Source organism: Dermacentor silvarum, chromosome 5 (assembly GCF_013339745.2).
Source record: "Dermacentor silvarum isolate Dsil-2018 chromosome 5, BIME_Dsil_1.4, whole genome shotgun sequence".
Taxonomy (NCBI): Eukaryota; Metazoa; Arthropoda; class Arachnida; order Ixodida; family Ixodidae; genus Dermacentor; species Dermacentor silvarum.
Window position 1 is genome coordinate 96423748 of NC_051158.1, and position 27166 is coordinate 96450913.

Genomic DNA, 27166 nt, shown 5'->3' on the forward strand with positions numbered 1-27166 from the left:
TTTGCACATGCCATTGAGTGGAAAGTGGAGGGAAACGGAGTGGTGGAAAAATTGCGCCGAGTTTAATGCTACATTACTTATAGCCGCGAGGAATGTCTGTAAAGACCACACTGTTCGTAGGCTTCCCACGGCTGGATTTTGCGAGAATCTGTTTTCGATAGTTTCGTAATAATTGCCCGAGAGAGGCTAAAGCGGTCTGTTGTCGCAGGTTTGACGAATGCAAATGTCAGTTAATGTAGAAACAGTGCAATTATTCCTGGCATTCCGCCACACTCACTACCTTCGTCAACTATGCGTGTTTTACGGTGATTTTCATGCTCGCCACTGAATTTTTATGCTCTTATTGTAACTGCTAACATCTTAGTTTTAGCCTGTGCTATTTGTTCACTGTAATAAATTTGCTTTATTAGTATAGGAGATACCGCTTGGGATTTGCAACCTTGGGACCTTGTTCTGCGTTTTCTTTTATGTATCACTACTATTCTATTAACGGTAAATATTGGTTGATTGATTGGCATATATTTCTCGATGCTACTCAAAAAGTGGATAGCTTGTAGGATGTGTATGTTGTGTTTTAAGCACACAACAAGAAGGCGCAGCTATTCGCAAAAAGATGCACAAAACAGGTTGCAGTACACGAAAGCATACAGTATGGCATAAGCCATGTTTCGAGCCATCTGGAGATTTTCTCATATATGCCATACTTTGCTTGAAAAGTGGCCTTTGTCTAAATGCACGCTTTCGTAAACTTTCCTTTAAATATAACGGTTCTCAATAAACAATAAGTGTAGCGGGACATTTCGTCTGATGAAACCGAGAGGCATTTTTTTTACACGTCAGTAGTTACTCTTAAAGTGGCGAAGCTCCGGCGCCGAAAAGTTTCCCTCGGAAATACAGAATAAATAAATTCAGGCAGGAACAAATCTCACGCTGACTCTGGACATTAATGCGATTAGCAATCAAGCAATATAGCGACTCGCTGTATTCTTGAAGACACTTTTGTTTAGAATTTGTAGTCATTCTAAAATTTCCATTTATTTGGCTATATGCGACATACACCGGTGCCGGAATCAGCCCCACTCTGCTATGACATTCGCTCTGGTGCGTCAGCAATTACATTGATGGCCTGACGACGATGCAGTAAAGACGATGTATTGAAGAAGGAAGGACGTGGACCCCCGAACGACGAAGGCGGTATGACGTCACTGTGCTGACAATTATGAAATGATGAAAGTGGCATAAAAACGACAGCGTGACGACGACTATTGGGGACAATGGGATTATGACGAATGTAGGACGTCATGGCGACAGCATGACGACGATATGACGAAAATGGGGCGACGAAGATGGCATCACGACGACGGTATGACAGCATGACAATGACGACAGCATGACGAAGACACAAAGACGATGGCATAATCACGGTTGAATGATTACATCATGCTTGCGTTGGAATGACGTAGAAGGAACGACGTCGACAGAGCGAAGAAGGTGCATGATGACGACGGCATGAGGATAACGGGATGACGATGACTGTATGACGACGAAGGTGTGACGACCACGGCTTGACGACAATGGGATCACAATCACGACCACGAGCACATGCTTAGGACAAGCCACTAGATAACCTGGGTCTCCTAATTGGCGTAAGGACATAGATAGATAGATAGATAGATAGATAGATAGATAGATAGATAGATAGATAGATAGATAGATAGATAGATAGATAGATAGATAGATAGATAGATAGATAGATAGATAGATAGATAGATAGATAGATAGATAGATAGATAGATAGATAGATAGATAGATAGATAGATAGATAGATAGATAGATAGAATGATTGATTGTTTGATGACATGTCCTGAAGTAGGCAAAGAATGCTAATCGGATAAAAGCGAATATTTACGCCAGTACCTCGGAACTTCGAACGAGCTGCTTATGTTGAATATCGTTGGCGTTGAAGTAAACAACGTGACGTTTCCAGGGCAGTGCTCCAAGGAAATTGGCATCCTGGGTGGTGGTGTGCTATTCCGTAGTGATATTGTGATATGCCATATTTGGAAGATAACGGTGGCTATTGTCGCCACGCCTGCACCCTGCAAAGAAAAAGGCAATATAATTCTCCGGATCGCACAGGTCCGGTTTATTGAGTGACCTCAAAGTATCATTGTGTGGTTCAATTTTGTAGCTCCATTCGCTTAAAACGCACCCGAAACCTGTCAGTCGCTGCAACGAACAACTGCCGCAATATTGAGCAAGACGAAACATGCATTCATATAACTTCATTTAAGTATACCATACGAATCATATGTTGGTGGACAAGGAAGCACAAAAATAAAAACGCGTCCCGCACAATTATGCGTCAGTGTCAAATGACCTATTGAGCGAAATGCAGCTCCACTAACATGAAACCTGTTGAGGTGTGAAACATCCAGTGATGCACCGCTAATGGGCTCATACTGCCTTAAGAAATGGCTCATAACCCCGTAAACGCGGCCTCCCTATTACGACGACAGCTGTGGAAGATGACGACGACACGAACGCGGGAGCAGTGGCATGCTGAGCGCGAGCACGAACCAGCTAGCTTCAACACAGCCAGCTGTGGAAGACGACGACGACGCGACGAACGCAGGAGCAGTGGCACGAGCGCGTGCCGAGCGCGAGCACGAGCCGCTTGCATGCTTACCGTGAGTACGACTGCGACGACGACGATTACGACAGGACACGCCGACAGTCCGGGCGCATAAGGTGCTTCGCACCTAAAGGTTATTCTTGGACAGTCATTGAGTAGTGCAATTTTAACAATTTCTACAGCCTATCCGTCGACTATATAACGAGGAAACAAGATCGACACAGCTTCATTATTAGACGACTTCCAAAAAACTCACGCAGTACAGGTAGAAACGTGCTTCTTTAAACAATGTGGTTAGTTATTGGTTATGCGTTATTTTATGTACCATGGGTAATAGTAGTGAACCCCCCTCTCTTTGTTCAGCTATTCACAAACAGATTCCTACGTCCCTGATTTCCATATTTGTACGGTGGTGGGAGTCGTCGGCTACGTTGATGAAAGAAACTGATTGGAGGCACCTGTAAGGAAAAAGCTACATTATTTCTTAACGTCGGTGTTACGAGGAACCAAATTCCTGGCTTACCAGATATACGTTTTCGTTTTCAAGCTAAGCCTGTTATAAGGCTCAGATTTCGGTGGCGTCCGTGTGCGCAAAAAACTATCATCATCAGCATTCGCTCGATCGTCGTTGTCTTCTTCCGCACCTGGTTTGTTGGCGCTCCTCGCTTTGCGCTCGTGCTGGGCACGCGCTCGTGTCACTGCTCGCGCGTTCGTCGTCGTCTGCTTCCACAGCTGGCTCCGTTGCCGCTAATCATTCCAGCGTATAATTTCACTTCTCTTCTGTCGTCGTAATGGGGAGGCCGCGTTTAACGGGGCATGAGCCATTGCTTAAAGCGGGTCTTCTCTCACTTCGTGACTATATAGCCCCTCTCACCCCCTTCCACGTCACTGAGCCGTGGACTCACACAGGAGGCAGAAAACTGACTCTTCTCCTTCATCAAAATATATATATATATATATATATATATATATATGAGCCATTCATTGTCTTACGTAACGGACAGGTTTAATTTTGAAGGAATTTAATTTCCAAGAATCGCGAGCGGCAGTGCCGGGCACATGCTGCTAACCATGCCGCTGAGCAAACTGGAGACATCGAACGCAAGCCACAACGGCTGACAGCGGGCATACCATCCGTGCCGTCGTTCTCTCCGTCGCAGCCGTCGCATCAAGGTTAGTTTAGGTACACCCAGTACAAGGTTCGCTTACCCCCATCTTTCGGTAGGGAAAGGGTTGGCTAGTTTTTTACGCGCAGTTTTCTCTTAATGTTCACTCAGGTGGCCTACGTTTATTCAGGGTTGCAAATGTTTCCGAACAAGCTTTGGCGACTTCTAAGCGGCAATCTTTGTTTCAAGTTTCAGTACCAACGAAAAGCGTAATTTCTTGTAAATGTCGATGACGGTCGTTGTCTGTTATGTGCCGATATCAGCTACTTACCTTGGAGTGTACAAACGGGAATAGTATAGCCAGTAGACATAATCCTACATAAGGCGAAGTGAGTCCTGTGTATACCATCAGAAACACCTGTTAAGAAGAAACAGTAAGCCCCGTTAGAAACTCCTCAGAAAGCGGACTAGGTCATATCAAGTTGTAAAAAGATGCAAAGTCATGTACACTCGTAACGTATCATCTTTCTCGAAGATAAAAAGTGGTCGAACAAGGATTGCTACGACCACTGCAAAGGAAAGCAGTGGTCGTTAGGACAGTTTCCTTTTGTAGTGTTTTATCTACCCGTAGTTCTTTCCCTTCCATTGAAGGTGGGGGAGATTGAGCAATTGGTTAGGAAAAGTGAGTTGAGGAGAGGGCGCCGCTGGCATTAACGGCTGCTAAGAAAAGCAGCTGCCGCACTGATGAAGTCCCCTTGTCGAAACCTTGGCTCCAGCTACATTCCTCGTAGTAGTTACACTACTGCTCATCGCAGTAGTGCACCCAGGATCTCTGCCAGGGGGGGGGGGGGGGGCAATTTTTTTTTTCTGGGGGGGGGGGGGGGGGGCAAGCACATTGCATAATATGCAATTTCCTTGCTTAAGCCAGAGGAATCCAACCGCCAATACATTGCCTAATAATTATAATAATGAAACCAACGATGATGACGATGTGTACTTCAGCGTTTTATTCGAAGTAATTTAAGAGTGCATGAGTAACAAGACAGCGGAAGATTGTATGTGTTCATCAGGAAAATTCAACCTCAAGCAACCGCCCGAGTTGTAATGACAATGTGATCAGAGCGCTGAAGGTACACGTTGAACTGATGGGGCTGGATGCATAGGGGGGGGGGGGGGGGGGGGCTAACTTGGCCTGAGGGTGGGGGTTACAACGCCCCCCCTCCCCCACTCGTCGGTGTGCCACTGGCTCATCGCTTCAAGCCTGCATCGCCTTGTTTCTCTCAAGAATTTTTCAGCAAAATTCTGTCTGGAAGCAATCAACAGCTCCGTGCTAAGAACCTGTGATTTCACATGCTAGCTTCATTTCTCAGTTCTTGCGATGTTTCTTCCCACCCGCCGTGGTTGCTTAGTAGCTTTGGCGTTACGCTGCTAAGACGAGGTCACATGATCAAATCCACTTTCACGGCGGGCGCGTTTCAAAGAGGGCGAAATGCAAAAACTCCCGTGGATCGTGCATTGAGTGCACGTTAAAGACCACCAGGCGGTCAAAATTAATCCGGAGTCCCCCGCTACGGCGTCCCTCATAATCAGACCGTTGTTTTGGCCCATAAACCATGAGAATTTGTTTCTTGCTTAATTTTTACAATATTTCTGTAAAATTAGACTCCAGGTGAATTCCGATATTGAGCATTGGTGTAATGCTGTCCAGCCGCAATCACGGAAATCAAGTTCAGAACCGTAGCCACATTTTCATCTTTAAATGCCTTGCTGGATAACATTTTGACATAATCCGCAGATCATGCTCCTGGCTAAGAGAGCTTCTTAGTGTCTTTTTTTTTCTGGGAAGGCAACATTTTATCGTACAACTAACGTCACTTTACTTGTCCTGATATTTCAGTCAGTAAAAAAGCACATAAAATCAACTTGAGACTACCACTTAACTTGCTAACTCTGTGGCTTAACTTAAAGACGGAGATTGACTCCAACCAAATAAGGAAATTTACTAGACCGACGTTTCGGAACCGCGACAAAAGGGCGACAAAATGGCGCCCAGCACCGGTCATCCCAGCCGACCAGCGACGCCGAAGCCCCCCCACCCCCCACCCCACCACCTATTTTGTCTGTCTAGAACAGGTGCCCGGCCAAGTGTCTCCGCACCTTACGCTGTCTCCCCCTTCCTCTCCTTTGTTACGACGGACCTTTTAAAAGTGGCACACCGTCACCTCCGAAGAATACCCCCTGAAGAAGGAGCCGAATTGGTTCCGAAACGTCGGGCTAGTAAATTTCCTTATTTGGTTGGAGTCAATCTCTAAGTCTATCAATTTCCCAACCAGACAGGTAATTCTGTCGAAATGTTTAGCTTATGGCTTAACTTGTAAGCTCCAGGGGCGCTACAACGTAAAATGACTCCAAACTGTTTTGATTCCAAACTCCTGGCGTCAAATTTACGTAACCACCGACGCAAGCATCGGGCGGTGACCCGCAGCGTTGGCTGAACAACCCAATCAAACACTCTCCTCGTTTATAGGAGGTCACCTTTTTTGACTTTCAAAACCAATATCATTGTCTACACTCAGCGGTTTTTCTTATCTAATTGGCTGACAATAGGCGAGGAGCATGCTCTAGCGGAGAGGGTTTCGATGGGGCCGAGCCAGCACAGTGCAAATAGATAACCGCATGAAGAGGTTGGCGCCTGCTTCTCCGATTGGTCCGCTTCGCCTTACTTATAGCTTGCGGTGGCTGGTCGAAAATCGCGGCGGCGTGCAACGGAAGGATAAGAATGCCGCTAAAATGGATCCTCAACAAGGAAGAGTTGGCAGAGCGGTGTCGTATGCATCCGGAAAGGGCTCGATAACGTTTTACTGCCACGCAAAAAGGCTTATCATGTGCAAATATATGCATGCTCACCGGCAGGTGCGAGTAGCGAGGGCCTGAGCGATCGGCGGGCAGCCATCTTCTATTCCTTTCGGAACGGGGCAGTCTGTGGCTATTCAGAAAAGTTTTCATGTTTGTTCGGCATATTAATGCATTCTTTTCGCGTACGCGTCACTTTTATGTGTTGAGTTTTCGCGATTTGATGAGGTCGCGTGACAGACAGGCGAAGTCGGCGTAGCCAGAAAACATTGGACCAATAGCAGAGAGTTATTGATGAAAAGGCGTCGAATTAGGATTGATTATTTTTCTTTTGTGCGGTTTAATCATGCATAATCAGTGTGTACTCGCGTTATATCAGATGGGGAGCTGTCGCGGTTTTCGTGACGTCGCGTGACAGACACGCGAAGTTGGGAGTGGCACGAAAATGTTTTGACCAATAGTGGAGGCTGATTGCAGAAATTGGAATCAAAACAGTTTGGAATCATTTTACGTTATAGCGCCCCAGATGCAAAGCATTCTACACTTAAACAGCTTGCTGACAAATACTGGTGCCAAATATCGTCAGGTAGTCATTGAGCGTGCATAGACGTAAAAAAAATTATGGGGTTTTACGTGCCAAAACCAGTTCTGATTATGAGGCACGCCGTAGTGGGAGACTCCGGAAATTTGGACCACCTGGGGTTCTTTAACGTGCGCCTAAATCTAAGTACACGGGGGTTTTCGCATTTCGCCCCCATCGAAATGCGGCCGCCGTGGCCGGGATTCGATCCCGCGAGCATAGACGTAGGCGAAATATAAAGAAGGGATGCATAAAAAGGCAGGGAGGTTAACCAGAGGTAGTTCCGGTTGGCTAGCTCGCACGAGAATAAGGGGTATGGGGGTGAGAAAGAAAGAGAGGTGACCCGAACAAACCACGTAGACTATAAAGCGGTAGCGGGGGCATTTCCTACGACGCTCGGGCCCAACTTCGATGCCGCCTATTCAAATACATGTAAAACGCAGAACCGCTTTCCTGAGGTAACACACGCGCCAATGTAGCACTTGAGAGGAACAGTTGGAACCAACTTTTAATATACTGCATGATTTTTTTAATTGCCGGATATTGGTACGTTTGAACAAAACAGAAGCAACGCGCTTACAAGTCGCTCACTCTGCACCAAGAACAGGTATGCCAGTTTTGTAAACTGAATCCGCTAGAACAATCAAAGCAGACAAATCCGATATAATAATTTCTATTTTACGTGAATGTGTTACAATGTATTCAAGGGTTCTGCGAAAGTTCTACTCACATATTAGTGATTCATTCAAGAGCAATGCATATTACATCAATTTTGGCAACTTTAAATGTACTATTAGAGGCAATTTACATAATTATGATATCATTTTTCATTGCTGAGTTGCAGAGTTGCGACCTTGATAGCTTCGTTTTCTAAAACACTGCTATTTCCAACAACCTTTATAAAAAAATTGACATCCTAAATAGAAAATGCGCTTTCAACTGTCTCTAGATTTTAAAGTTTTCTTTCACATTCAACAAACTTAATCAAATTTGGTGCAGTGGTCGTCGAGAAAAACGATTTCTCCTTTCCCGTGTATATAGACACGAACTCCCAAGGTAAAGCTTTATGTTAATTCTATGTTGAAGGCCCGTACACCACAACAGCATTAGTAGCGCGAATGGAGCCTTCTGCGCGGAGTTTCTTCGGGAGCTCTGGCCTAGACCTTTTAGTTCTGGCAGTGGACGATTGTCATATTGGTCCAGCACTCCGCACACCACTTGCCTCTCGACGCTATAGGCCGGAAAACAGAGATATTGTGTGCGGGCACCTGCATGTGTCGCACGTGGGGCTGTTCGTCATTCCATTAAGGAACACATCATCATCAGCAGCAGCAGCAACCCATATTCATGCCCACTGCTGGACGAAGGCCTCTCCCAGCAATCTCCAAATACCCCTGTTGAATTCCTCATTTCATCACCGCAATAGATTCTCTACCGTCGTCGACTAGACTGCCTTCTCTTGGCAAGAGCTGCAACTCCTAGCCACAAATGGTACAGCATGGTCATTACACGTCGTGGTAAAGCCGGTGGTAGATGTAACTGTACACACGGAGACAACGAACGGTGAAAACGTTAGAGTACCCCAAGAGCAACGTACATTCACGGGAGATCAATCACAGCCGAGCCACAGCGTCTGTTCGTGAAATGAGAATCAAAACACATTGACCACTTTTAAGTGCAGATTCGGTGGCTTCATCGGCATAGTGAATCCCGCTGAAGTTGCAGTGTCTCGGGAGCCATCGAGACGTTATGCCATGCCCCTTGTCGTGGCTGCTATGATATGTCTGTCGAATTTCTGAGGCAGTTGTTCATTGGATCCGTGGCGCATTGGGTTTTGTAAGCACTGAAGGGCTACCTTCGAATCACGGAACACTGTCCATAATTTCGATGGCTCCTGAATAATGAAATGAAATGCAGAAGGAAGTGTAGTAAGTTCTGAACCTGTAGATGTAGTCACACACGATGTTTCAACTAGATTTCTTCAAATTTTGTTAGGATGATTGTTGCAGCAGCAGAGCAGTTGAGTTTTACCGTAGCATATGCGTAAGCATGTTGTCTGGTTCTCTGCACGTTCTAAAGGTGTTTCAAGGTTGCTTAATTTTGAGCTTGCAACGACGCTCCAGCTTTCTGTTTTTTTTTTACGCCCGGAATTTTCGGTTGTACTTGCGGCCGGTACAGACCCCACAATAGACCAATACGTGTAGCAGGCGTGAATTGTGTTATCGAATAGGAATGATGTCTTGCAATAGTTGTCGCAAACGTTGAATCTGGCCTCTTTCGTGGCAGGCAAGCAAGATCGTCGGAAGACTGCAGTCAGGTGTTGAATGTGTGCTCTCCGGATATCTGCAGCAATGGAGAGGGCAATAGGATAATCTCTGGCGATGGCCACTGATGTATTGGGAGGTCAAGACAAGCTTCTGAGTGCTGCGGCTTGCACATTCCAAGTCTACGAATATTTGTCATGAAAGTATTTCCTAGCGCAGGTAAGCTGTACCGTAGGAAGCCCAAAAATCTACCCATTAATTAGAGGTATGATCGCGAACGTACACTGTCCAGTTACAGTTAGTTATGCGCTCACTGCTTATCATATTTCAGTTCGGCTCAGGTATCAATCAGGCGACAAACTTCGGTGGGCGAAAACTTCGTCCTTGCTTGCCACACACCGCAAAGAAACTTGATGCTCTACCAGTACTCCGTGCAACTTTTATTGCTAATATTTGGGGTAAAATTTCAGTGGTTCACCAAGAAGCTTGAAAAGAAGTTGACGACTCCGCAACAAGCGATGGAACAAAACTTGTTAGGTGTAACGTTAAGCGACAGGAACACAGTGATGTGGATTCGAGAGCAAACGGGGGTAGCCGACATTGTTGCTGACCATTAAAGGAAGAAATGGAGCTGGACCCGCCAAGTAATACGCAGGGCGGATAACCAGTGGTCTGTTAGCTCTATAGAAGGAGTGCCGTGGGACGCGCAGTCGAAGATAGCAGAGAACTAGGTGGTGCAATGATTTGTAGGCATAATATAAGGTAACTGGACGAAGACAAGGGTGATTGGAGATTATTAGGAGAAGCTTTTGTTCTGCTGTGGACCCGAGCATGATTATGATGATGATCCCACATCGTCGAAGCTTCAAAACATGATGCATAAGTCTAGAGTCTGATGAACTCTCGTCTTGTTGAAGAGAATCACGAAGAGAATCGGCGGCTGCCAAAGTGAAGAAGTTAGTTCAAAAATCCACGTAGAATCTCCTGTGGGAGTTATCTCAAAGAAGCGCAAGCATTCCGTAGTAACGACGTGGTGTTCAGAGGTCGTAGGTTGCTGTGTTCGGTATAATTGCGAGTACGACCGCGAAATAATCATGAAACAGAGAAGCGCGGTTGCAACACCAAACTGGTAAATGAGACTTGCACGAGACGACGTGGATAAGGCGAGTAGAAGCAATGTTTACTCGTGTTATAGATAGCCCGCAGCGGATGTGGACGTGAGGTGAAATGACGAGGGAGATGTAGGAAATTAATGAAATGCATGCAACATTTATTATGTGCACTGTTTCTTGTTGGTTGGTTCTACTGCAGGTGGCGGCGCCAGGTGCGCTGATGACGTTCCGATCATTATAAGCCGTTATCGCTCTTTAGCGCATTATGCAACCTCCTCGAACCATTATGAACCGTCATCAACCGTGCACCGGCGGCGGCTACGTGTGGCGCGGGCCGTATCTTGAAAGCCATGTGCGATGCCTGCAGAGAGTGCCGACTGCAATAACTCGGCGCGCTGTGTTATCGCCGCTCAGTTAGCATTGAAGAAAGACGCGCGGGTCCATATATTGAATGCGATCTGCTAAACGGGCGGAGTGCGCCATGTGCTGAGAGCTTCGTGGGCGCTGTGTTTTCGCTGTCTCGTTCGCGTTGAAGCGACAGGCAGAGGCAAGGTACAGTCTCTCGCTGCTGCGGGCTCTATCTTGAAAGCGATCGCCTTACGGGAGGGACAGACAGACGTACGCACAATAAGCATAGAAATGCTTAAGCATTTACAAACTTGACGTTTGTATTACAAGCATTACAAGCTTGACACAGGAGCCATGTTCCCTATGAAGGGTGTATGGACGAAACGACGGCTGCCGACGTAGCGTACTGGTGCCCCGACATGAGAAACAGCGAGCGGTGTAGCGGCTGTGGCGTCGAGCCCAGCCGAGAACGAAAGCGCGTGCACTCCTTGCTCGCGCTTTCTTCGTCGTCGGCCTGAGGCACTGCAGTTGCAAGCAACACAGCTACAAGTTGTTGGTGGAATATTGCGGCGGTACGGTCACCGGCAGGGGAGACGGCCGGAAATGGCACTCAGGTGATGACTCTGTTGCTAGCCAACCAGAAAAGCGGGGCAAAAGCGTCGCAAGGACCGGGACCAGCTTCCAATCGAGAGGCCGGAAGACAATCTAGAATCAGAAGACCTGTTTGAGTGCGGAATACCGGCATGATGTACCGGGCTACTCGTTAACCGGTGCAGACACAAAGGGAGGCGTCAAGGAAGTGGTACTTGCGTCTGTGTTGCCGACGGTGTCGGTGTCCGTCGTTTCTGTCAACCCGTCTTACAATGAACGACGGACGGCGAAGACGCTCATCCGCCTACCATCTCACGTATGTCGGAAACAGCAGGTCGGGATGGTTCTTACATCGGTCAGGGTACGGGAGGCCAGATCTGTCCAACGGAGCGGGAACCGGTACCTCGTATACGACCTCCGTGAGTACATTCGTAATGGCACAAGAAGTGGGAAAATGCGCGAGAGCTCCACGTCAGCGGGTCACTCGTCTGACGGCTTGACCATGCAGACTTGACAATGCTCGTCACTTGATTCGAAGATACCTACTTAAGCAGCACCCAGACCACCATTTTAATAAAGTATGCTATCCACCCCTAGTTCGTGGTCGAGGCTTGCCTCGTTGTTCTAGAGAGAGAGAGAGAGCAAGGAGAGGAAAGGCAGGAAGGTCAACCAGAAGAGCGTCCGGTTTGCTACCCTACACTAGGGGTAAGGAAAAGGGGGAATACAAATAGGAAAATAGAGAGAGAGGAGTACTGAGTACACGTGGGTCGATGTACAGGGACATAATAGCGGTCTCTTAAACCGGTGCACTTCAAATACTGTACTCGCTGTTTCGCAACGCGCATTTCCACACATCACTTTTTGTGCCAGTGACGGGTGTAGCGACGGTCTCGAGTCCGGTCCGTTTAAAGTTGCCCTGAGAGCGAGGCGTTGTACGTCGTAGCGAGGACAGGTACACAATAGGTGCTCGATGGTTTCCTCGCACCTACAGGAGTCGCACATCGGGCTCTCGGCCATTCCCATACGATATGAGTAAGCATTCGTGACCGCCACTCCCAGCCACAAGTGGCACAGCAAGATTGCTTCGCTGCGGGAAAGGCTAGATGGCAGTTGTAGCCGTAGCAATGGGTCCAACTTATATAATCAGCAATTGAAGGCACTTGAACTTCAGAGAGCTTGTGACTTTTTGCGTGCAAGCAGACGAATTTCCCTGGCAGTGTCCGTCCTCGCCAAAGGTATTGTACGCGTCTGGGTGTTTTCGTGGGCAGACCGGGCACCCCTGTCCCTACTCAGCAACAATGGGGTAGAATTACAAAAAATAATTGAGGACCTTAACCGAGAAAGTGTAAGAGTGGGGCTGAAGATTATTATGCAGAAGACAAAAATGTCACAGTTTCGCCCTAAAGGCGAAGCAATGATGGCGAGAGCAACACAGCAATGTCATACGAAGTAAGGTGAGCGGCTTTGGTAGCAATATGAATTGAGTAAACATGAGCTGATTAAGTAAGCAGGTGTGCTGCGCCGTAAGTAGACCGACATGAAGAGAGACTCGATGACCACGAGAAGGCGCGTGTGAAACGGTGGTGTTGATGAGAAGCGCTTCCCGTGGGCAGCGCGCGTGCGAAGGGACACACCTGTAGCGCTGCACTGCCGATCCGGGCAGCATTGCATGTGTAGCGTCCGTTGGAAAATGTGGCCCGACTATTACTAACTGAATGAACAAGCGTGGTGTGAGCGCGCACAAACAAACATGAATAGATCACACTGAATGACTGCAGACAACTGTCAAAACGCTGGCAGCAAGCGCATACGCCGCAGCGGGCGAAGGTACGTGCGGTCTATTGCTTAAACGGAAACTGAGCGGCGAATGCACAGCGCATACAAAGGTCAGAGCCGTGTGGACATAAGAGACGGTGCGGGCGAGCGACGAGCGTGGGTGTTGGCAGAGTAGAAGTGCGCCCTCCCCCTCTCCCCGCTCCCTCCAACGCTGGCTTCCAGCTTCCTTGCTTGCGCGCGGGAGATTAAGTGCGATCTCTCTCCGTGATAGCGTATCACGCCCCCGCACGCTTCCGCTCGGGCATACGGCGCGCGGTGGTTTTATCTATACGGAACCTCACGGCGACCGCGACGGCAGAAATCCGGTTGAAGTGTCCATATAATTGCTATCGCAATAAAATAATGTTCAATAGCATGGCCAAGGAACAAGAATTCAGGATCGCCAGTCAGCCTCTAGAGTCTGTAAAGAAGTACGTTTATCTAGGTCAATTACCCACAGGGGACCCTGATCACGAGGAGAAAATTTACAGAAGAATAAAATCTGGTTGGGGTGCATACGGCAGACATTACCAAATCCTGACTGGAAGCTTACCACTGTCGTTGAAAAGAAAAGTGTACAATCATTGCATTCTACCGGTGCTAAGATATGGGGCACAAACTTGGAGGATAACAAAGGAGCTCGAGAACAGGTTAAGGACCGCCTAAAGAGCGACGGAATGAAAAATGTTAGGCCTTCCGTTAAGAGACAGGAAGAGAGTGGTGTGGATCAGAGAGCAAACGGGGATAGTCGATATTTTAGTTGACATTAAGGTGAAAAAAATGGAGCTCGGCAGGCCATGTAATGCGTAGGATGGATAACCGGTGGACCATCAGAGTTACAGAATGGATACCAATAGAAGGGAAGGTGGCCGCTTGCTGCCATCGCACCTTGTTCGCCGCGCCCATGCAGCCTACAACTGACTTCCATGTTCTTCTGGACAACAAGCGCAGAATCTTCGGATGCGCATAGCAGTGCCGTAAGAGACAGCGTAGCGAGGAAAGGAAGCAGTTTTCAGTAGCACATGCTGGGATTTTGCGCCAGTAATTTCACAGCTCTACTTGAGGCACATATGTCCAGTTTCTGGCGTTACTGAGCACCGGTTTCTTAGAACGTATAAGCGCGTGCCATCTTTCACAACACGCATTTCCATGGACAGAACTTGGCTGGATGCTTAGGGCTAAAGCGAATGTTTGTTTAAGTGGGAGTCAGTTAGCTTTCAAAACGTAGTGTGATTATCCTGGCCTTCCTTCCGCATGCACTCAGCACCCGCAAACTGCCATAGCACCTTCTGGCGTGCGCTGGTTTTCTAAGCAGGGAGCCTGAAACGGACTGCGATTGCTTCAGCTCCCGGTGTTAGTGATACTTTTGCACATCGTCAGTATGGTCCGAAGGTAGCCCACGGGCGTGTCTGGACGTTCAGGAACATTGTGAACACGAAGGACCGTGTGTTGCACGAACTTGAACTTAATTGTTCAAGTTGAGGGTTGGCTGTGCACCAGTGTCTGAACTTTTATACCTGCAAGGACGTGTAGACAGCTCGTCGTGTGCTTCTTGCGGTTGCTTCGAGACACTTGCGCACCTTATATTAGAGTGTCCTGCTTTCCTTTCGCAGCGCACGTCTCTACTAAGGTAGTATAGCCCGCTTGGCCTTCAGTGTACGAACCTTGATGATTGCCTGTATCCGAGGGGCTCTGCTTCTCGGCGCGACCAGGCTCTTCGCATCCTGCTTACTTTTCTAGAAGAAACTGGCTTGGCATCCCGTTTGTGACAGACTTTGCAACGGACGAAATATTTTTACTAGCTTTGTACATGCTTTTGTGATTAGTGCGACCTGCGTGTTTTTTTTTTTTTTTTCTCTTCGTGCGTGCATGTTCTGTTCCCACTTGCTCAGTATGCCTTGCCTTACTTTCGTCTTTGTGGCCTGTCAAGTTGCTCTTTTATTCTTCATTACTTCCCTTCTGGTTATATTCAACTCCTGGTCGTTCCCCTCCAGTGGCCGATTCAGTCACTTCGCGCCTAATGTAGAACTCCACTGTCCAGACTGTGGGGAGGCATACTGCTCTTTATCACATATGCTCTGGCAATGCCCTGCGTTACGCAGCTCATCGCTTACCACTCTGACAGACTGGGAGGCAGCCCTTAAGAGCGGCGACCTCTCAGAGCAACTACGAGCTGTCCAGAGGGCGTGCGACAGGGCGGAGGACCACGATCTTCCGACCCCGACGTGGGTGCGGCCCGCGACGGCTACGGGGACTCCCTGAAAAGGGAGGTACTCTAACGCGGTTCCTCAGGAACATCAATAGAGTTCTGTATCTGTCTCTCTGTTTTATGCCCTTCTTCCTAAACACTAGGCAGGTTTTATGCCCTTGCAGGTGGCAGTTGCCAGCCTGCTCCTTCTCTATTTCCCCTTTTCTGTGTGTATGTCTGTTTTCATATCAAATAGAAATAATGCATGCTTTTCATTCTAGCATTTTTGCATACATCTCCGTAATCTTCATTCCATTCCTCAAAACTTCTCTATCTATCTTGTACCGCTACCTACGCAACTGCTACATGGCATGCCACATGGTGCAATAAAATGCAACTGCAATGCAAAGCCCGCACGTATCGACACTAGGCCGCGCGCATCTCACATCTAGGGACTCCTCGCGCGCTAGGACGCGCGTATAGAGCATGTTTCTGCAAAAGATAGAGTATCTGACTGCCGCGCAGAGGATCCGGGTTTGATTCCGGCGGGAACTGGGCAGTTTTTTTTCCTCGATCCTGGTGATAGCTGGGATGCACAACGGCGGTGGCGGCGGACAGCTTCGGCATCCGAAACGGCTATTGGAATGAGCCGACAACAACTTACGCTGTAAAAAAGATCTCAGCAAAGGGGTATAAAGGTAATGACGGCAGCAGCTTTAATTTCATTTTTACCTATATCAAATTTCAAATGATCAGGGCAAGATATTTCGTGGAGAATGATCATGGCCGTCACTGATATTCTCACGAGATATTCTGAGCATACTCACTCTATTCAGGGATCCCATATATACAAACAGCGTACTGTACGCTGTCATGGTTATACCTAAGGCCAGTGCTGCAAAAACAAAAGGCATACCTTTAGAATTCATTATTAGTATACGTGTATAGTAATCCAGAAACTATTTATTATATTTAACATTCTTTATTAGCGTGAATTGCAGTGACGTGCCCTAGCGTGTGTTACCTGTACTCTGTGTTCTACTTTAGTCTTTGAGATTTCTCATCTCGCTTTTTCTTTCGTCTTTCCTCCCCTCCTTCCTAGCTTCCATTTCTATGTTTCTGTCTCCTCCTTTCTGAAGAGTTGCCAGGCGTTGTGCCCCTTCCGGCGGCAGTTGCCAGCTTTGCTCCTCGCTTTTCCTTTCCTGTGTTTATGTTTTCAAATCAATGAATGCTACTAATTATACTTTCCTAAATGATTATTACCTTCCACCATCTCATATTACCTGTGACCAAATAATTATGACATTTTATTAATGATAAAGCAGTACCAGTCGTTCTAAAAGTGAAAAACATTGAAAAGCATCACTATCTATTTTGCAGCAAAGCTGTTAATGCTACTCGAAGCGCTCAAAAACGTTATGTGCCAGTTTTTACAGCTTTCAGAAAAAAATGATATTACTGACAAAGCCTCTATTTTAATTACATGTGAATAACGGTATGGGCGATATGGAGGCAAATTTTGAAATGTGTGTCTCCATTAGGGGTTGAATGAAATTGTTAAATCGGTCAGTTTCGCTCAATTTAGAAGCGTTATGCCAAACGCTTAAGAACTTTACTGGCAGAACAAAACACGGAAGTGATGTCATATTTACATGAAACGTGGAACACGTTATGAGTGATATGTGCCTAAAATGTCAAGTGTATACGTTTAACACGTTCTTTCAAAAATGTTCCTTAATTCTTGTATGCTACGAATTATTGTGCGTTGCTCGAGGCTTGTAGCGGACTTTCTATGGTCTCCTCGGTGAACTATGCGAGGCACGGTGTTTGCATTTCGTTGAAGTAAGTTAAGAATCAAGGGTGAGTGGCGAACGATGAATGCTTAATCTGTGTAGGCTAATTACAGCCTTTGTAGAAAGTTACCTCTATTTAAGCGTTGAAGAGTATCAGACGGCCTTTGCCCGCAATGTGTCACAATATCCTAAAATAACTGTACAAGACATCACCTTCAAATTCGCTGAAAACAGAGGAAGGGCTTAAAAAAAAACCAACCAACCCTTCCTCTACTGGAAAATAGGGGTAAGCGAAGCTTGTCCTGGATGCACCTAGTCTAACCATGATGCGTCGGCTGCGACGGAGAGAACCACGACACTGACGGTATGCCCACAATCCGCCGCTGTCGCTTCCGTTCAAAAATGCTTAGCAGCATTCGCCCACCCATTGCTGCTTGCGGTTCTTCGAAATTAAATTGCTTCGAAATTAAATCTGTCCGTTACGTAAGACAATGAATGGCTCATATCCTCTTAAGCAATGGCTCGCCATCATCATCATCATCATCAGCCTATATTATGTCCACTGCAGGACGAAGGCCTCGCCCTCCGATCTCTAATTAACCCTGTCTTGCGCCAACTGATTCCAATTTCCATCCGAAAATTTCCTCATTTCATCACCCCACCTAGTTTTCTGCCGTCCTCGACTGCGCTTCCGTACTATTGGTATTCATTCTGTAACTCTGATAGTCTACCGGTTATCCATCCTACGCATTACATGGCCTGCCCAGCTCCATTTTTTTCACCTTAATGTCAGCTAGAATATCGGCTATCCCCGTTTGCTCTCTGATCCACACCACTCTCTTCCTGTATCTTAACGGAATGCCTAAAATTTTTCATTTCATCGCTCTTTGTGCGGCCCTTAATCTGTTCTCAAGCTCCTTTGTTAACCTCCAAGTTTCTGCCCCATGTGTTAGCACCGCTAAAATGCAATGATTGTACACTTTTCTTTCCAACGACAGTGGTAAGCTTCCAGTCAGGATTTGGTAATGTCTGCCGTATGGACTCCAACCCGAATTTATTCTTCTGTAAATTTCCTTCTCGTTATCAGGGTCCCCTGTGAGTAATTGACCTAGATAAACGTCCTACTTTAAAGACTCTAGAGGCTGACTGGCGATCCTGAATTCTTGTTCCATTGCCACGCTATTGAAAATTATCTTTGTATTCTGCATATTGATCTTCAGCCCCACTTTTACACTTTCTCGGTTAAGGTCCTGCTCGGTAGTTGTATGCATTGCAAGTAGTTACTGAGCCCTCGCTTTTTTTTTTTCGTTTTATGCGTTAAACGAGGTTCGTCATAGTCCGCGGTGAACTAAGCAACGTATATACCCAGTTTATATTTGTTGAAATTGAGGGGAACGTGATGAGTAATGAGTAGACGAAGTGCAATGCGGGTAGAGTCGAAAGCACAGCGCATACGAAGCTTCCGGCACTCGGGGTGGCGTACTTTGTAAACGTCGCAGATCGCTTTCAAGATACGGCGCCCGCGCCGAAAGAAGCAGCCGTCGGCGTAGAACGACTCCCCCCCCCCCCCTCCCTCCCTCCCTCCGGTGCCTCGCGCGTCACAGAAGACGGCGCGATTCCACCCTGCCTTCCTGCCGGGCGCGCGCGAGATTGAGCACGATCGTCGGCTGACCCTCGCAAAATTTCACTCGCACATACAGCGTGTGTGCGAGTTTGCATCGTCTTTTGACTTTACACGAAACATCACGGCGATGACGAAGGCGACGCCTACGGCAGAAATGCGCTTGCAGTGTCCATATAATGGCTATCTCAATAAAATTGTTTACAGCCGAGTTGTGTTACCATGGCAAAAGCTTCCGTCAGCTTCTGGGCAAAAAGGCTGTTACTTGTAGTATATTAAAGAAAACAACAGACTAACCGCCGTACGAGAACATCGTGCGTCCCGCGCCACCACGCACTTTCACCGGTCACGCCACTTGAATGCGGCGAGGAGGAGGCCGAAGTCCGAGGAAGCAAATCGGCGGCGGGCCCCCAGCAATAGTGCTCCTCCGGCGATACAATCGAGCAGATTTGCAATTCACGGAGCAGCGTAACTTAGACCAGCATAAAGCCCAGTTAATTATCAGTTAAATCCACGCTCCTGCGATTCATCTCACCTGTGCAACGTGTAATCCACAATACGTGACGTGCGGTACCCTTCCACCGAGGAGCAATGACATCAACGTATAGAATGGCTGCTTGCGAGTTAATTGTGGATGATGTCGTACTGAAAAACAAGAAAGAAACTGTAGCACTCTTTATGGTCATTAGTCAATGTTTGGTCCGTCGCCAATTTAGTGCGGAGCACAGAAGAATTTGCGTGAACGCATAAGCTCAACTTCACATATTCTGCAATTTCATAAGAACAGATAGAACGAGGTACAAAAAGCAAGACACAGGGAGAAAATCTATTCGTACAAAGTGCAGTTTTTCCTAGAGACGCAGGGGCTTATGGCTGTCTCTGGTTGTGTCGATCCCCTATATGATTAAAGTCCATAACGGGCAGGTTTTAAACTCAGGTGGTCGATACTGTTGCAAATATAATGCGAGCGCTGCTTTCAACATTCTGTTCACGTGGAGTGCTCAAAGTCCCATATCGAAATACTTCACACGTTCGCTGAGTTCCTCTCCTATAGGTGCACCCGTACGTGAATAATTGGAATGACTTTCAACACTAATTTTGTCCTTTAGTTAGTACTATCAAGGCCCATAAACATTACATGAAGATGCGGCACAAATGAGAACCCCTATCTAGAGCAAATTTTTCATAGCGACCTTATCTGTCCTTTTAGAAACGACGATAAATCGATTCCTAACTTTCTAAAAGAGCAATCAATGAAGAAAAGTGTTCTGGTGCACAGTCAAGCTGAGCTACGTTTTCGATAACACAAAAACGTATAATTGGGAATCTACGTAGAACATATTGCCATATCCTAAAAGCTCTCTATAAAAATGTCCACAGCCGTACGAGGTCTGCACGAATTGCAATATGCATGTTATATGGCAGATTGTATAGTTCCAGGTTAACAAGTTGCTTTTTTGCCGCTTGAAAGGACTGTGCTCAAACGACAATTTTTCAAGTGAAGAACTCTAACAAAGTGATTAGTTAGCCCTTGTTTATTGCACGCGGCCTTGTGATTGTTTACTTGCTCTAGTTATCGTTGCAACTGTGCATCTTTAGGTGGGTATGCAGAAATATGTCACGTGTATACTTTATGATACGGGCTCTCTTGTAGCTGAAAAGTACGCAACGAAAATTGCGTCTCATGAAGGCGGTGAGTCCGCGCAGGTAATGGTAAATGAATAGTCACGTATTATTTTGATCGAGCCCGCAAACACGTAAGCTGGGTTAAACTGTCCACAATAATATGCAGTCAAACGCCAGTAACTTATCGCGCTGGCACCCGCCGCGGTGGCTTAGCGGCTATGCTGTTGCGCTGCTAAGCACGAGGTCGCGGGATCGAATCCAGGCCGCGGAGGACGCATTTAGATGCGGGCGAAATGCGCAAACGCCCGTGTCCTGTGCATTGGGGCCCGTTAAAGATTCCCCCGGTGATCAAAACTAATCCGTAGTCCCCCACTACGGCGTGCCTCATAATCAAATCGTGGTTTTGGCACGTAAAACCCCCGAATTCAATTAGTCGCGCTGGTAGGAGACGTTTAATAGGCCTACTAAATTGTGAAATGACGCAAATGAAAGAAATACAGGAACAAAATTTTATTTTACTTCGAAACAGCATTGCAGCGTTCCAGCTGCACCGTGCTTTAGAACACTGAGCGGCCGCTCGACAGCCAGAAAGAAGTAGCCAAACTCGGACCAGAAGAAATGGCGATAACCGGATTACTGATTGCTACAGAAAAATAGCCCTACTTACGACTATATGGAAACCAAGAACTAACAAGGGCGAATGACGGATAGGTAGCATTTCTGTAAATGCGTGGCCATATGGTCACAGCACTCGGCATGTGTTTTAAAAGTTCGTAAACCAGTTCTGCCAGAGCCGTCAAGGTAGCGGAAGACTCATGAAAGAAAAAATTGTCATCCTCCTGACCGTCATCCTCCTGACAAAGCTACAAAGAAAACGCAATATGTGTTCCGGAGAAGAAAAAAAAATAGTGCTGGCACCAACAAAAGTTGAATCTCTCTCGCTCGCAGCTGAAGAAAAATTCGTCCGTCTTTCTGAGAAACCCGTATGTCCTTTATAGCTTCCTGCTAGAGTCAGGTGAATGACAAGATTTTCTTGCATGAGCCGTCTTCCACCTTGCGCGCTTCCGCAGAACTGATTTGTCATACTCAGTGTCCCTCTGCATCGAGGGATCTAATCACTTGCTAGGCTCCTGGCTAAAGAGGATGGTACAGCGCCCACCCGGGAAAGGCGTTGGAAGCCCTTTGAAGTTGTTTAACAGTAAGTTATTTGCGGAGAGACATTCTCATTCCGTTTTCAAGTTGTGACAGAGTGTGTCAAGTATTATGCAGCAAACGTTAAAATTCTGCACGATATCCCCCTTGTGGTGCTCTCAACGTTACACACACACACACACACACAGACACACACACACATATATATATATATATATATATATATATATTGCAAGACGACGCCCGGTTCGAAATCAGTTCCCTTGTATTTCAATGCAGCCGCGCGAACTAGCCTGCGAGCATCAAGCGGACAAACGATGGTTATGAGGATGGGTATATACAAATGAAAACGATGACAACCTACGCAGTTAGCGCTGACACTAACCCCCCCCCCCCCCCTTCCCAATCACGAAAGCGGTCGGCAGGGCCGCAACTCAGAAAAGGTACGAACGCCGAAGATACTGCTTCAGGCGAGAGAGGTGAACGATTTCGGTGATGCGGCAACGGCGGTCAGTAGCCGTGCTAACAGGAGTGACGCGATAGTTTAAGGCAGATGTTCTTTCAAGCACGGTGTACGGGCCGAGATACCTGTGCAGAAATTTTTCACAGAGCCCCGGCGCTGGAACAGGTGTCCACAGGAGCACTTCGGCGCCTGAGCAGAACGAACTGACACGACGCGTCGCATCACAACGGACAACTCTTGTCCTGAGTGGTCGCGGTGTTGGCGCGCACAATTTCACGGCAGTGGGCGATGCGGGCGGCGAACTCTTCAGAAAACAGCGTAGATGGGACGGAAGGCGTAGAGAGATAGGCGGTGTCCGAAACAAAGGACGGTGCACTGTCGTACACGAGGGAATAGGGGCTGTAGTTCAGGTGTGCGTTGAACGGCAGCGTTAAAAGCAAACGGGACGAAAGGAAGTATAGTGTCCCAGTTCTTGTGGTCGGGTTTACCATACATGGAGATCATGTCGGACAGAGTTCGACGGAAACGCTCGGTAGGACCATTGGTTCGGGATGATGCGCTGATGTAGTCTTATGGATGGTGTTAGAGGCCTGGAGGACTTCAGCAAGAACATGCGAAAGAAATGTCTACCCGCGGTCACTCAGAAGAACACGAGGCGCGCGGTGGCGCAAGATAATGGCGTGCAGGACAAACACGGCGACTTCAGAGGCAGCACCAGAAGGACGAGCTGCCGTCTCAGCGTAGCGAGTGGGATGGTCTACGGCGGTGACAATCCAGCGGTGACCCGCGGGTGTAAGCGGAAGGGGTCCGTATAAGTCTATCTCCACGAATTCGAAGGGAACGGACGGGCACGGCAATGGTTCTAAAGGGCCGGCGGGAAAAGATGCCGAACGTTTTCGGTGTTGGCTTGACGCGCACGAACCGACATACTTGGCAACACTAGTGGACAGGCCAGGCCAAAAACAGCGAGTCCTAATGCGGTCGTACGTTTTGTGAAATCCTAAGTGGCCAGCTGTTGCGTCGTCGTGAAACGCTTGTAAAACTTGTAGTCTAAATGAGCGAGGGACGACCGGGACCCATCACTTACCGGTAGGGTGGTAAACTGGCCGAAATAATCATCCACCATGTAGTTTAAAAGGTGCAAGTTCTCGTCTTAAGCGGCTGTTGGGAGGAAATTTGCAGGCGCAAGTTGGAATACGCTAGCGCAAGACAGGGGTAATTGGAGATCGCAGGGAGAGGTCTTCGTCCTGCAGTGGACATAAAATATAGGATGATGATGATGATGATGATGATGATGATGATGATGATGTATCTACACGTTGGAGGAAGGCGAGGTCTCCGGATCAATGAATGTCTATTGAGGTTACGAACCGTATCGGGCTAATAGCCATCGGTTTGGTCAGTTGGCTGGGCGGTTCCGAACAGATGGAAGGTGAAACATGGGCATTTGGCGACAGTGGGCAGCGAGACAAAGCGTCAGCATCTTGGTGTTGCCTGCCGGACCTATATGTGACAGTGGAGTCGTACTCCTGTAAACGCAGCACCCAACGGCTGAGGCGTCCGGACAAATTCTTCAGGGAGGATAACCAGCACAGAGCATGATGGTCAGTCACAATTGTGGAATGGCGGCCATATAAATAGGGGCGAAACTTTTGTATGGACCATACGATGGCAAGGCATTCTTGTTCAGTGATGGTATAATTTCGCTCAGCAGAAGAAAGAGTACGGCTCGCGTAGGCCACGACTTGCTCTTCAGACGCGTGGTTTCGCTGCAGCAGGACAGCGCCGATGCCATGCCCACTTACGTCAGTGTGTAGGCAACTAGAGACTGCGGGATCAAAGTGGCGAAGCACTGGTCCTGACATGAGACAACGCTGGAGGGTCTGAAAGGTGGCTTCACATTCATCCTTCCAGGTAAAGGGTTTGGTCGTGGTCAGAAGTTTATGAAGAGGAGCTGCGATAGTAGCGAAGTCACGGACAAAGCAGCGGAAGTACGATGCTAATCCGATAAAGCTGCAAAGGTCTTTAGGTGTGGTTGGATTTGGGAAATGCTGTACAGCAGCGATCTTGTCGGGGTCTGGCTCAATGCCGTGCTTGCTGACCACCTGACCTAATACTTTGATGCTGCGGCTCGCAAATCGACATTATTGAGCTGGAGAGCGGCCTTGGCTAGACACGTGTGAACGTCCTCTAAACGTTCTAGGTGCTGGGAGAAGCTGGTCGAAAAGATGACAATGTCGTCCAGGCAACAAAGGCAGGTTTTCCATTTGAGACCGCACCGCGCAGTACGGTAAAGATCATTCGTTCAAATGTGGCTGGCACATTGCACAGTCCAAAAGGCATCACATTGAATACGAAAATGCCATCAGGTGTTGCAAACGCCTTCTTCTCTTTGTCGGGCTCATGAATCGGGATGTGCCAATAGCCAGAGCGCAAGTCGAGGCTCGAAAAGTATTCGGCACCTTGTAAGGTATCCAAAGCATCGTCAATACGAGGCATAGGACAGTCATCCTTACGGGTAATTTTGTTTAGTGCCCTATAATCGACGCAAAAGCGTACCGAGCCGTCTTTTTTTAACAAGGACAATAGGAGAAGACCAAGGGCTTCTGAAGGCCTTATAACGTTCCGCGCGAGCATGTCGTTGACTTGGTCTTCGATAACTTTGCTGTTGGAAGCCGATACACGGTAAGGGCGGCGGCGAAAGACAAGGGATCCATCTGTTTCGATGCGATGAGCGGATACCGTTGTTTTACCCAAGCCATCTGAACAAACGTAAAACCAAGTTTGGTGTTTCCTTAAGATGATCAGCAAGGCATCAGTCTGCGTTGGGCTGAGGTCTGAACTCAAAGTGGCTCTGAGAGCACTGGGTGAACCCTCCGTGGGTGTACACTGCGCGAATGACGAAACAGGTGAAGCAGTGACGACACATACCGGTGCTGCGTCGATAAGGATGCCAACAGTGGACCCCTCCGGCAGCAGAAGTGGCTCTGGTGTCGTGTTGTAGGCGGTCAGACTGACGCAGCCGCGTGTAAAACGCACGAGACAAGAGGCGATGGCGATTCCGCGAAAAATGAAGCTCTGATATGGGGAAACGACTGCGTCGCCGTCTATATTCTATCTTGATCTAACGGTAAGAATACGTGCATGGCCGGGTGGGTGGAAGGACAAAATCTGCCGCTGTGACAAGATGGGGCGGCGACGAATCGGCAGCATCAGAGAGCTGGCTGTTCGTATTATGTATAAGTGGTTGTCCGAGCGAAATGACAGAAGACGCAGCTGGCAAGAAATCCCAGCCTAAGATGATCGGATGAGCGCACGACAAAAGCACAGTGAGCAGTATAGATGACGACTTCCGTCAATAAGGACACGAGCGGTACACTGTCCGGTAGAATAAATCGGACTTTCATTGGCACAACATAAGGCCGGGCCAACATACGGAGTTTGCACTTTTCGTAGATGGAAGCGTAGTTAACAGAGATGGTGGCACCAGTGTCTATAAGGGCGTCGACGGAAACACCTTCCACACAAACAGCGAGTAAACTTGCCGGGCGAGCAGGAGAAATTGGGACAGTTCGCAAAGAATCAGTTTCTCCTCCAAAAAAGGCGCAGTTTCGCCCGAAAGGCGGAGCATCAATTGCGATAGCAAACTGGTAGACAGCTTACGAAGTAAGGATAGTAGGTTTATTGGCCGTACAAAGTTGTAAATATTCTCTTACTAACTAAATAAACAAGTACGGTGACACGCGCACACAGGTAAACATGGACACGTCGTGCTCGAGAACCACGGAAACTCGTCAAAACGCTGTAGTGAGAAAGCGTGCCAGCAGCAGCGGGAGGATTGACCTTCGGGCTGTCTTTCGTCTCGCTACAACGCGAACGTCGAAAGCGCGAAGGCGCACAGTTCGGCCACTTAGCCGATGGCTTTCAAGATACGGTGCCCGCGACGCAGCTTCGTCAGCAGCAGCCACAAGATCAGAACGCACACCCTCGCCCCCCCCCCCCCCCCCCCCCCCCCCCCCCCTCCCACCCCCCCCCCCCCCCCCCCCCCTACAGCCATCGTCTCCGTCGCTTCTCCCCGTGCCCCACGTGCAAACGAAGAACGGGCGCTTCCGGCCGCCTTCCTCTCTCGCGTGCGCGAGATTAAGCTGCGGTTGCCGGCTCACCCTCGCACGATTTCACTCGCACACACAGCGTACGGCGCGCAGTGACGGTGTTATCGCCGTTGGACTTTGTACGAAACCTCACGGCGACGGCAGAAATTCGCTTGGAGTGTCCATATAATTACTATCGCAATAAAACTGCAGCTTCTAGTTTTGCGAATTGTTGGCGAGAGAATTGGAGGCAGCACGCAAGGGCGATGAAGTACGGCGGAACGATGACGGAGAACGACGACGGGGTGAGCGAGAAGAGCGAGACATGCCTTGGGACAGTGGAGGTGAGGGCGAGCGACGTGACGAGGATATGTAGGGTCCAGAAACGTATAGGCGTCGGATCTGGGAGCATAGTCTCTCTCATAGGCGCTATAACCACGTCGTTCATCTTTCTGGCGCCGGCAGCAGAAACGGCACATGTGACCCCGAATGTCACAGTAGAAACATGCTGGCCGGGCAGGGCGCCAGGGAGAGTAGCATGATTCTGCAGGGGCCTGCGCTGCCATTGAGGTCAGGTGGTCAGAGACAACGTCAGCAGGCGCGGATGGAACTGGGAACGGAGGCCGCGAAGCAACCTCTGCATAAGAAGGCCCACAAACAGGCGCAGAGGACCGGGCACGCGTGACGCTTGTCAGGGACGCCCGTTCTTTTTTTAATGATCTCGCGCAAATTGGGAGGATGAGGAGCGCTCAGAGACGCAATGGCTGTGTTGGCGGGAGCATGGCCGTGAAGCTCCTCTCTCACAATGAGGCGGATGAGCGCTCGCAATCGATCATTGTCGCTAAGGCGAGCGTCACAGGAGGCGCGTGGAAGACGAAACGAGGAGAGCGTGGCACGGCGTTGGCATGTGGTGATGATATCACGAACT

General features: G+C 48.2%; 1 long non-coding RNA gene across 1 annotated transcript; it reads right to left on the minus strand.

Annotated features, from left to right (window-relative positions):
* Positions 1-1924: 1924 nt before the first annotated feature.
* On the minus strand, positions 1925-19553 carry LOC119452516 (uncharacterized). Its single transcript, XR_005191986.2, has 4 exons — positions 19442-19553; positions 16320-16387; positions 4073-4159; positions 1925-2099 (listed from the first exon to the last, which is right to left on the minus strand). It is a non-coding gene; the product is annotated as an uncharacterized LOC119452516 (long non-coding RNA).
* Between the last annotated feature and the right edge of the window lie 7613 nt (positions 19554-27166).